General features: G+C 38.3%; 1 long non-coding RNA gene across 1 annotated transcript; it reads left to right on the top strand.

Moving 5' to 3' along the window:
* Positions 1-5381: 5381 nt before the first annotated feature.
* LOC109308206 lies at positions 5382-12168 on the top strand. The gene is made up of 3 exons (XR_002100539.1): positions 5382-5461; positions 5849-5927; positions 12021-12168. It is a non-coding gene; the product is annotated as an uncharacterized LOC109308206 (long non-coding RNA).
* Positions 12169-12507: the final 339 nt, after the last annotated feature.

Raw genomic sequence — 12507 nt, 5'->3', positions numbered from 1 at the left:
AACCTTTAAAAAAAAACATTGTCAAGACCCCAAAATCATACAATTAACTTAAAAATCAGGAGATTAAAAACAATACATTTTAAGTTCTTTTATTTGCCTTCTAGAACCTTCCCAAACTTTAGGGGGCAGTCACTTCACATTTTTAAGCTCTTATCCACAACCATGAGGTTTAGAAACTTACCCTTTTTCAAAAGAAGCTGAAATTCTCATCAATGGCCTGCTTCTAATACATAGGGCTTTAACAGAAACGTGAAATAAAATCTTCTGCTACAATGATGAGAGTTTGCACTTTGCACTGGGCAACAATTTCAAGAAATCTATATAGAAGTAGTCATTTCCCTATGCTAATTAAGTCAATAACCTTATTTTTATTATTGTTGTGAATATTATTGTTATTAGTGGTGGTAATAGTAGTATTTTCTAAAACCATATTGCTGCAATTCAAACTTATTTATTTGTTTAAATTCTGTCCTATTAAGAGGGATTTTTAAAATATATTAATTTTAATGAATTAGAATCAATTTATAACCATGAATTAAAACATTAACATAAAAGAAAGCACTTGTATAATGTCATCACACAAATCAGACCCATTTGTTCAATGGAATGACTGTTTTAGCACAGACTGCAGGATTCCCATTAACAACCTGGAGGATGATGATGATTACTATTGTTACCATTGTTATTATTATTATTATTACATTAGTGCCATGAGGCACCCGGAAGAAGGGCCCATTGTGCTAGTCATTGAAGAAACACAGAAAAAGAGACAGTTCCTGTTTGGCTGAATTTACAGTCTAAATGGACAAAACAGAGAAGGAATAGAAGGGGAAACAGGTGCCCAAAGGTGGCTCGATCCTGAAGCTATGCAGCATGTCAGTGAAACATTCAGGAACACATCCCAACACCAGGAAAACATCTGATGTCCATTCCAGAACTCCCTTCTTACTAGATGACATTCAAATCAGGAGCTGTTGACTCCATTTCCTCCATAATACACATTAATAGCAATTATATCCATGCATTAAGGTGAGAGGGAAATCTGGGATATACCACAATACCTGGTTGAGTTAAAGACATAATGTCAGTGCAAGGCCCCAATCATGAAAACTGTTCTGCCTACTTTTAATACTATTCCTTTGCAAAATGTCATTGAAGTCAGTGGGATTCCACAGTGGAAGAAACCTATGTGCTTTAATACTTAAGCATAGTTTTTATGCATTGATTATTAATAGGCAACTTAGAATTAGCAGTCTACTGGACTTTAAAATGATGCATCACAGAGCACACTGAAAAACAACATAGTTGCCTAATTTCTTTTTTTCAGTTTTCTGATAGAGATATTTCTTTTTTTTTTTTTCTCCATTTACAGGTGCAGAATTAAAGAACGTGTTCACTCACTATATTATTGATGCACTTAAGTGGAGTGTTCCAAAGCATATAATTACCGTGTAGGCTTATGGCCCTGAAGTAGATTGGGATAGTGGTGCTGCATATCCATGATTTGAAGGACATACAGTGATGATTATAGAGGCAGTACTCTACATCCATTCCAGCCCTTTTGTGTTTAGCTGGTTGCCATGGCAAATAATTGGATAGAATTTAAGCCACTTTCTTCCAAGTGGGAAATTCATAATTTTACCCTTCACCTAATTTTGAACATACTTTTAAAGAATCTTAAAGTTTCTGCAGCAATGACATAGAGCTTGGTGGTAGGAAAAAAATTTCTACACATGTTGGAAATACTAGAATTGGACTTTTGTTTATTTTTTTTTTAATTGTGGGAAGAATCAGAGTCTTACCCAACAAGAAAGTCTCACAGTTTGCTCTAGGAAAAACTCAAAGATGTTGACTGAAGTGGAGATAGAAAACCATAAAATAAAAGATCAATATAATATGGTTTCTGTCATGGATCATTAAAAAAAACTGAGATACAGTTTGAACTAATCTACATCTTGAATCAAATTGAACTCAGACTTTTTTTTTAACTTGGAAAATATTTACCAATGTTTTGCTTTACAATACCATTTTGTCCTTATGATGAACTGCAACTTTCTCAGTAGTGTGAACCTTTTTATATAGGATTTGGGTAAATATTTTTAAATGTCTAAATCACACTGGAAGTCAATTATGTTTAGACTCTTAGTTCTCTTAGGCTTTAGAAAACTTTAGCTCAGGTGTTATTTTTCAACTCTTTTGTGGTCAAGAGAATCACAAGGAAATAAAATATAAATATTACTCTTAATACATGGGCCAGGTACAAGATATTTATTATTTATGCTTTTTTAAAAATTTTTAACATAAAATTCAGGCACAACATATGACAAAGAGGCAAGCAATGAACAGAAATGTACAAAGGCAAAGAACCTCAGCATTTAAATAAATCTATGCATTAATTCCCAGGACACAAAAGTTTGAAGAAGATAGACATTATTTAACTATTCAAGGACTGATATTCCAGATGCCATCATATTTAATTTTAGCATAATCAAACAATGGAAGGCATTGCTGGTCTGTTATAAAGTATGGGGCTTCAAGATTAGATTGTGCTTTATGGTCACAGCTCTTCATCCGTAAAGAATTATAGTCTCAGTGGGTACTCTGGAAGGCCTGGTGTGTCAAGGGAGTTCAAGATCCTCTGTTCACAGAGGAAGTATGAAGACTTTACAACTCCTTAGAAGGATACTATAGAAGTGGGCATTTGTTATGAGGTAGTATAGATCTTGTACCTTTAAGCAACTCTAATGGCCCTATTTTCTACTTTTCTGGAAGCACCACCAGTATCTCACCAGAGGGGCAGTATATGCCTATAGCTCTGATATATATGTTCAAAACTCAAAGGGCCTAGTAATTCTTCCTTATAAAGTACTTTACAAAAGGGCAAAAGATATGATAGGTAATGACTGTGCTGCCTTCCATTGGAGACACATGGGAGGTAGTTAACAATATCAAAGGAAAGGCTGGAAAAGTGTGATTTTACCAGGATCATGAAAATCTGGCAAACTCTGAAATGATGTTAATTCATTGTCCTTGATAGCTATGTCCCAGACAGTGGTAAGTAGTAGATGTGTTAGAGGAAGAGAATATGAATGAAGTGTGTCTAAAGTGATCCACCCTCTCTCATATCCTCCCTCTTGTAAACCATCATAGATTTAGGGAAGTCAGAAGCCATATATCTAATTAGTTTATTTTACTGGCTTCCAGTGGACCTGTCCTCTATGAATTTGTCCAGTAGATGTATATTTTAAGAAGCTGTCTTCTTATCTAGATAGATAGGCATCTGTCTGTCTCATGAGACAATAGATTCTGCTGAGTAAGGCATCAGCTTGCTCAGTGAACATCAGTAAGTATGACTATAAAATCCTATTCTTGAAGGACAGTCCCTTCCACACTGTCATCTGTGAAGTTCATATCTAAAAGTCCTGAATCTTTTTATCCACTAAAAAGAACGATCCAAGTTCTGCCAGTTTGATACATGAATCTTAGTTTTCTATTTGTGGGCATTTAAATAAAACAAGAAATATTTTTCAGATTTTTACAGGAGAGTTATATTGTTAAAAAATGTAATATTTATTCAAATAAAGCCAAAGGTTAGAATGAAAATAACTGCTTTCCAGCCCCAGTGGAAGACAATTACTCACATTCATTTTGAATGTTTGCAGACATTTGTAAATGCTTTTCTTTTGATGCATTAGAGCTTTCTTCTTTACTGGAATATTAGTCAATGACTTTCAAACTTTCCATTTCACTGTTAAGTCACTGAGTTTTCTTTGTTAGTTGTTTTTAAATATGCTTTTCATAGTTAAGATTTAACTGTAATGTTTGCTATATAAGCGCCTTGAGAACAAAATTTGCTTTTGAAAAAATTAAATCTGAAGTGAAAGGATTGTTTACATGAACCATGAGACTACTCATTTCTTTGGTAACCACCTTTTCCTGAACCCGTTGTAGATTCTGGGAGCAATTTCAGGTCATCTCTTCTCTGTCAAGTCTCAGAACAAGGAGCAACAAACTTTGTCTAACTTCAGGTATATATTAGGTGTACCTCCTCTGCAATTGCATTAGAATTATCACAAGAAGAGACTGTATGGGAAAAGTATCGTGAGATATCTGAGCCACTTCCCTATAAATTAGCTTCAAAATGGACATGTCTACATGAGATGCTATCACTCAGTGGTACTGCTCATTTATTCAGTATTTTTATAAACAAGTACTAAACTAATGCACAGGGTTTGTTTTTTTTTAAATCAAACTATGAAACTCCCTCCTCCTCGAAATTTTCAGCATTTCTAGAAGCCTGGGCCATTGGTTACACCTCTGAGGAATTTCAGCAGCTCTGCAGAAAAATTAGGTATCCTGATTGCCTTCCATAAGCAGGTACTGGAGGCGGCATGTTCCAGCAGCTCTGAACCAGTCCTATATAAACCCCAAGTTTATATCCGATTTGAATCACAAAAGTATAATGGTAAATGTAGCAGGGTTGTTGGTTGTAGTTGTGTTGGTCTAAGGACATAGGCAGGCAAGATTCTTTGGGTAGATGTGATATCTTTTATTAGACCAACTAAATAGTTGGAAAAAAGTTCTTTGCAAGCTTTCAGGCACAAACGCCCTTCGTCCGGCATTGGGAGACTGGAATTCTGAAGAACTCAGAACAGCAACAGAGTCTCCCATCACCTGAGAAAGGGTGTTTGTGCCCAAAAGCTTGCAAATAACTTTTTCCCCAACTATTTAGATGGTCTAATAAAAGATATCACACCTACCCAAAGAACCTGGCCTGCCTCTGATGAATATATTGCATTTGTCTCACTCAAGGGAGGTCATTGTTGTCTCCTTAAGGGAATGAACCTACTTCAGATGGAATAAGGGCGTGGGCTGTCTTCTTCAGAAAACTGTATCTACAGTGAAGGATGGCTTTCATCTCTTTGGCCTAGTGCAGGGTTGCCTGGATCCATTACTACCCATACTCAGTAAATCTGCTTTCTCATCAAATTTGTGGTGGTCTGAAAGACTGAAGAAAAATATCCTCGAAACAGAAAAGAGAAACTATTTAGATGGGATAGGGAAAGACAGCAGAAAGTAGAAACACTGCTGTAAGTAAGCACCAGATTCCTCCATAAATGGAAAAGATCAACAACTAGGACAGATTATGACAGCTGTAGCAGCAGCAGTGTCTCATCATATTATGCATCCATCTTTCTTCTGAGCAGGCTGTGAAGGGTCATTCATTTCTTACCTCCTGAGTCAGCCTCTGCACCAAACATTGCCACAAATTAAAAGAAAAGGACAAAGAGGGGCAGCTGTTGCCACACTATAGAAAATTAATCTAAACGTTCTTTGTATTTGCAGTTCAGTCACATCAGGCATACAGCAGTAGATACCAAAAGAGAAATCAGGAAGCTCAAGAGCTCAAGGCTTACCTTTTAACATAATTGGGATGGATCAAGAAAAGAAACAGTAGAAAGTAAGTGACACTCTAAGCAATCAATATCTTATGGACAAAATCAGAATTAAATGGAAACCAGGATGGAGAGAACTGGAATTTCCAAGGAAAGCTGAATTTCCTGGAAGGGAAATCTGGACTATGAAGTATTGTGGAGTTACTCTACTATAAAATGTTTAGAAAGTGATGCCATCTGATTTAAATGATGTCCTGTGTCATCCAATTGTTTTATTCCATATCACCTCTCTCCCACAAAATAAAAAAAACACCCTTGCATTCCCTATTCTCCCCACCAATTCCAACCTCCTGAGCAAGTCTGGTTTCAAATATTCACCCTAGATTTAAGTTTAAACTCAGTTTCATTTGTCCATAACTTTAAAAAATCCATGAAATCTTGTGATATTCCAGACTTTCAGGATAAAAGGCACATTCAGTTTCCAGCTCCATCCAGCCTCAAAGATACATGGAAGTTTGAACTGCTTCTCAGGTAAGCCTTCCTTTTAATTCTTCCTTTCAACTCTTTCTCTCTCTGCTTATTAGCAGAGTTCCCTGCAACTGATCATAATGCTACCATTTTTCATGTTTTTAAAATATGGTTGTTTAGAAATGGGCCTAAGTTTGGGCATGCTTAACTGTCTCCCTGAATTAAAATAAAACCATTCACCACCATCGTCAATGGATCATGTAATTTACATTTTCAGTGTGAATAAGCCTTTCAGTAGCAAAGAGAGCCATTATAAACTCTCCTCCTCCCTCAGAAGCCATTATTTGTGTCATGTGAGCTCTCTGACTCACTAGTCTTTCCAGAACATATTTTATTTCCTGTTGATATCTACCTACCTATCTATCCACTGGAAAATGTGAAAAGATCTGGGATAGCCCGAAGGGGTTAAGTATGTCCAGAAACTCAGAAATTCATCACAAACAAGGTTTTTAAAAATATATTTTAGTGAGTATGGGATAACAGTAGTTCTGCATATAACATAGTTTTCTTCTATGGAAGCTTCCGGTAGGTGGTTGAATGTGTCAGAGGTAACTGTTCCAGTAAACTGTATCGTACGGTTCAGCAGTGATTGCATTGTCTGTATTCTCTCGGAGTACTGCAACGAAGTATTTAATTTCACACATCATTTACAACTTGCAGCAGTAAACCCCAAAGTCTGTTTACATTCTCAATACACTGCAAAAAAAAGTTGTCCTGTTCTTTGAGAGGGCAGGACACTGCCTACATTACAAGGCTCCACAGATACACTTTACTTAACACAAAATGAGCAAGAAATAATTTTGCAACTTTATGTTCAAAATCGTTCTTTACTGAAATAGAATGCATGGTGCATGTGCCTCATATCTATGAATCTGCTTGTTAGAGTCATACAACAGCTTTGCCCAGGGGATAAAAGCTCTTGGGGGGGGGTGTGGGGGGGTGTTGATTATTCTGTTACAGTCCAGTCAAATGTGAATTTAACAATTTCTCCCTAGCAGGAATGAATTCAGATAGTCTTCAAATCTAGGTGAAGACATTGTGATCCTGTTAAGAGATTTTTATCTAGCTGTACTGATAGGGTTGGACCTTTGGACAAGTTTAAGATAGTCACATATTAGAGTAAAGGGAAGTATGGCACTCTCCAGGCTATACATTGCTATTAGACCACAACTCTGAGCACTTTGGTTGCACATGGTGGCTACCTGTTGCTCAGTCCCATGTGCACGTGGGAGTGGTAGGACATGCAGACAGAATATATAATCCAGTAGCTGCAGTGCTAGCTTTGGACTCAAGACTTTCTATTCAGTGCCCTGACACATATCTCCTGTGTTTAGTGCAAGTCACTTAGGGCCAGATTTCTAAAGGCTTTAAGTACCTAACTCCCACTGAGATAAGTTAAGGTCAGGTAGACAATTAAATACTTTTGAATATCTTCGCCTTAGTACCAAATGCAGTAAAGTACTAGGCACCTAAAACACTATGACTTCTAACTTTCAGATACTTAATTTTCATGTTACTTGTTAATGTTAGTCGACTAGGCAGGAAAAGAGTCATACACCATGAGAGCAGAAGAGGTTGGGAATCTACAAGCCATGAGCCGAATCTAGCCTGCAGTGTTTTGATCCAACCCCCAAACATGGGGCTTCAATAGCATTGGGTGGTGAGTGCTTTCAGTGGCATTTGGTGGTCCCAGGCCAGCAGTCAGCACCTTCCCCATGCCGTTCAGGGAAAAGCAGCAGTGTCAGGTGTTTTCTCCATGTAAACAGTGGAGATAAGTGGCATCAATGGCTAGGTCTTAGAGCTTGCCCACCCACCCTCCATCCTGCCTCTGATCCAAACTGGGTCACTTCAGCTTGCAGCCTTTTAGGTTGCTGACCTGAGAACAGGATTTAAAACAACTAAATTGGGAGGTTGCCTCAAGTCAGGAGCAGTCAGCAAAAATGCCAAGAACATTCTTCCATCAGTTTTAAGATAACTTAAAATAAACCACATTTTGGATTACTCTTGAAGATAGACACCAATAGCCTTACTTTCAAAGAACTGAGCAGAGCTTACTCTTTTCTTTTAAAACCTGGCAGGAAAGATGGTGGTTCTCCTTTTACTGCACACCAACTTAGACTCCAAAGCACTTACCCCAGATATGGGAAACCCAGGTTTGATACTTTCTTCTACTTGAGAAGATTCAAACCTGAACCTTCTTGCTTCCTGAAGATTGTCCTAACTACCAAGCAACAGCTAAAGTAGATGGGAGTGAAGGTGGGCTGTCTCCAACCTTTTTACAAGAGCTGTGCTGCTGTACAGAAAAGAATTCAAGGTTGACTGAGTTAGAAAGGAAACAGAAGAGTGAGCCCAACAGTTTAGAATAGTGGCATTCATGATAAGGGAGGGAACAAAGCTTTAGGGCCCTGTTCTAAAGACTAATTTGTATTTTATATGAAACAATGATTGTATAAAATGAGAAAATAGTTTTATTTCAATGATTTTTTGGTGACTTCAAAGTAAGTTTATGATACAACCCTGCTGAGTTTCCTGACAAACCTGGAGAGAATACAAAGCTTCCAAAGTCTGCAAATCTGAAACTGAAAACCAAGTCAGATCTTCTAGGCTATGTGTTGGGAGCCTGGAAGTCTGGGATATAGGAGGGATAAAGTGGGGAACAGTCACAGATCCACAGCAGAGAGGCTGGAAGCTGTGAAAACTCCAGCTCGTACCAGAGTATTCAGAGCCTCTATGCTCTTTGCTCTGGAAATGGGACTTTGAGCCTGGACATTTTGATCCAAGCTTCTATGGCGAGTTTCTCCAGGGCAGTCTGTAAAATGGGGCTTCCCAAGAAATATAGACCATATGAATCCTCACATCTGTTGAGTTTCACTTAGCTGTGGAGTTGTGTCCATCTCTGCTGTCTGCCACATCAGTGAAAACCCGACAAGGAAGCTGCATGTCTGACTAGATAGTGGTTTACGTCTTCTTTCTTCCATAAGCCTCTTTGGCCTGAAAGAGGAGGAGAGATAGCACTAAAAGTACTTACAATTCTAACTTCTTACACACTCTCCAAGATGCTATAACACAGACTACTGAACTCTGCTATACATCACAGCCATTTTCTAAAAAAACAGCAGATCTTGTTTACAAACCGGTGAGTACAAACCAGAAGATGTAAACCATTTTCTGATGGGAAATAATTCATTTTAATTAATAAAATTGAATGGTTTCATTTAAAACTGTGTCCAAAAATTAATGAATGTGATCCAAGCTAAAACAGGAAAAACACAACAGTAGATTGAAGCACAGCTGATGTAACGCTACAGTTCAACTACTAGGGCAGTGTGAAACAGCACCATTTTGTTTTGATTTCCGTTTCACCATTTCTACGGGACAGTTTTGTTTTGAGTTTCGCTTCGTTACAAACCACTGTTCCATTTTGCTGTTTCGACAGCTTTGACATTTTGCCCATAGGCTATAATGGGGAAGTGCAAAACTACATATAATTTTGTCATTTTTTCACAGATTTGGATAAAAACAGCACAGATGGTGGCCCCTTCTCAGGGCATGAGGTCTACCAAGTTTCAAGGAGATAGGTGCAGGGGTTTCTGGAAAACTGCACCTCACGCTGATGAAGAGCAAAACTCGTGATAAGTGTGGCAGTGTGTGTGTGTGTGTGTGTGTGTGTGTGTGTGTGTATTAAGGTGCACCCTCATTGGCACTGGGGCCTCTACATGACATGGTAGTGTGCCCCAATGAGGTCTCCTCCTCCCCTACAGCCTCAGTTCAGTCCACCACTGTAAATGACAACAGGTAATAACTTAGTAAGTAGCACAGTAGCACCAGCAGCATCTCAGGCAGCCAACAGTCACAGTCAATATCAGAGCAGTCTTTCTCCCCCTTCCCTCTCCCTCTCCTTACTTTCTGTTTCCCTGCAGACAAGCGTGGCTTCAGCTTCAAAATTTGAAATGTTTCAGAACTTCTGAAATGGTTCGACTGCCCTCATTCCGTTTCAAGGCTATTTCAAAGCTTTCGTTTCATTTCGATTTTGCTGTTTTGAGCTTGAAACAAATTGAAACAGCATCAAAATGAAACAGCCTGTGGAATTTCTTATAGCCCCATCAAGTAGCATTAACAAGGCTATCCTGAAGCTTCTCATGTGGACATGTTTAATATTATTTTTCTTTAGCTTTACATACACACATAAAGGAATACATAATATTCAAATGTAATGTTCTACTAATCAGCCAATTTCTAGAAAATATAGAGTGTGGTTGAGAAGATTCACAGAAATAGAAAATAAACATTTTGGCCAGGTACAGACATTACACTTTTACCACTATAAGTGATCAGAAACTGATCTATATCCATAAGAAAATGTTACATTTCTACCATTATAAGTGATCGGAAACTGGTCTATAAGAAAACAGAAGTTTGGCACATACATACTGGATTAAAAATGGTGGAACTGAGTCTAAGATTTGCCCCTCCTACCCCCACCAAAGCGCAAATGTGTGTTCTGTTCGCTATCGATCTAAACTGCAACTGCTTATAGAAAACCATGTAATGCCAGTTGATTCTACCCCAGGCTTTTTGAATGCCTGTGCCTATGCTTTCATGCTGCCATTTCCAAAGTAAAGTAGTAGTCTATGATTTTTGAGACGTTATATTCACATAAATTTTCAAAACCCACCTATGAAAGAGAAAGTCACCAAGTACATAGTCCAAGTAGTATATTCCTAGCAATGACTCACAACTGAGAATATTCAAATGAGTTGTAGATACAGATTATACAAGAAGCAAGTTTTGTTTGTTTTGTTATGTTTTTTGTAATATCTTTTATTGGACCACCTGTACAGTTGGGAGAAATACTGGACAAACTTCTGGGTACAAAGTGCCCTTTTTCAGGTCTGGGAAAGAAGCATATGCAGGCTAAGCTAAACACCAGGAAAAAAACATTTCTTGTGTGGCTTTGTTTGGAATTCTCCTGCCATAGGGAAAGGGCCAGAGGGAAGACAGCTGCCATAGCCAACTTCTCTGGCTCCCTTCTCACTGTGCTTATTCCAAATGGTTAGGAAAGGAGTGGAGAGGGGCATCTCAGAGTATGCTGCAGTCTAGTTATCTCCATCTGGTGTGTGGTTTTGGAAACATTGGATAGCTGGTGCAAATCAGAACAGCTCCCAGCTTGGTCTAATTGGAGCCTGGGTTAAGCCTGAGCTGGAAAAAGGAAGAAGAACAAACCTTCTTTTCTGCACTCAGAAAGTAACATACTAAGAAGCAGAGTTGCTGGCCATAATAGCTTGTAATCTTTATTTTCTTTGTTATGGATGAGGATGAAAATGTAGTAAACCCCATAAGGAATTCCCATACCCCAGATATGCATTCCTTCAGTCACTGATTTAACTTACTTTTGTCAGGTAATCTTGCCACAATTTTGGATCCAATTTTAAAGGTTAGTGGCCCCCCTGTGCAGTCTATCTAGGCGAGTAAATATATCACAAAACAACCTTCCAGGTTGCAATTCACTGGAACTCTATATATATGCCTGAACTCCACATGTAATGTGTTTGAAACACTTTAGAAAAAAAAACAAAGACTACTTTTGATAGTAAGCAGTAGCTCATAAACACAGACATTCTCCTCACAATGTTCACTCCCTCTTATTGCAAGGTCAGTTTATAGACATGTTTGATGTATCCCTCAAAAACTGTTTGGTTTTATTTATTTATTTGTCTGTCTGTCTGTTCCTCACTGCTATTTTGTGAATACTTCTTTTGATGGGGCAAATGCAGTTCATTTGCCATTTTACTAAAGATAATTTAGCAAAAGCCAAGGCAAAATCTACGCTGCTTGGATCTGATTTGGTTCAGTTAGTCTGACCATGTTAATTCATAGGTCATTCATTCACACTGCATTAACATAATCCCAAAATGTTGTGTCTTCTGTTACAGTCTGAAGTGTAAAGGTCACACAGCTTTCCGCAAGAATCATTTTCTTTCTGCTAATGAAAAAAGTCATCATTAATTATCTTTCCCTTTGTATTTTCCACTCTGGATCCTAACAACTGCCTTTTAAACTTCCCTTTTGTTGGGCTGCATCAGCACCCAATGACAGGTCACAAACACAATTCACTGCTGTGGATCTCCTTTCTCAAGAGAAGCAGCTGTTCACAGTTCTTTGCCTGGAGCAATGAGATCTGGACTTCTGCTTCTAATATAGCAACAAATCTTGATCCAGCTGGTGGCTTCTTCTCAACAATGAAGGTTAGTATGGGCCCCATGGTAGGGGGGAAGAACTGAAACTGCACTTTGCACTAGTTCAAGCTCCATATGCTAGCTCTTTCACCCTCCACACAACCAGATCTCCTCCCCACTACGAAAACACAAAGCGAAACTATTGTTCCTGACCATTGGAATCATGGTTAGAGTCACAGTAACACATTTGCGTTATTCTATAGTATAGGTGCAGAACCAAGGTCAGTAAGTATAGTGTCAGTACTGCTCTGTTTCCTAGTTAAAAAATCACCTTACAAATAATTTGTTAAATCAAATTTCAAAGGGTCCAAATGTCCCATCCAGCTGTGTTGCCCGACATACCACCC

This window comes from Crocodylus porosus, unplaced genomic scaffold, assembly GCF_001723895.1.
Source record: "Crocodylus porosus isolate Cpor-Errol unplaced genomic scaffold, CroPor_comp1, whole genome shotgun sequence".
Lineage (NCBI taxonomy): Eukaryota > Metazoa > Chordata > Crocodylia > Crocodylidae > Crocodylus > Crocodylus porosus.
Note: the sequence above shows the minus strand (reverse complement) of the source record. Positions and strands in the feature narration are given on the sequence as shown.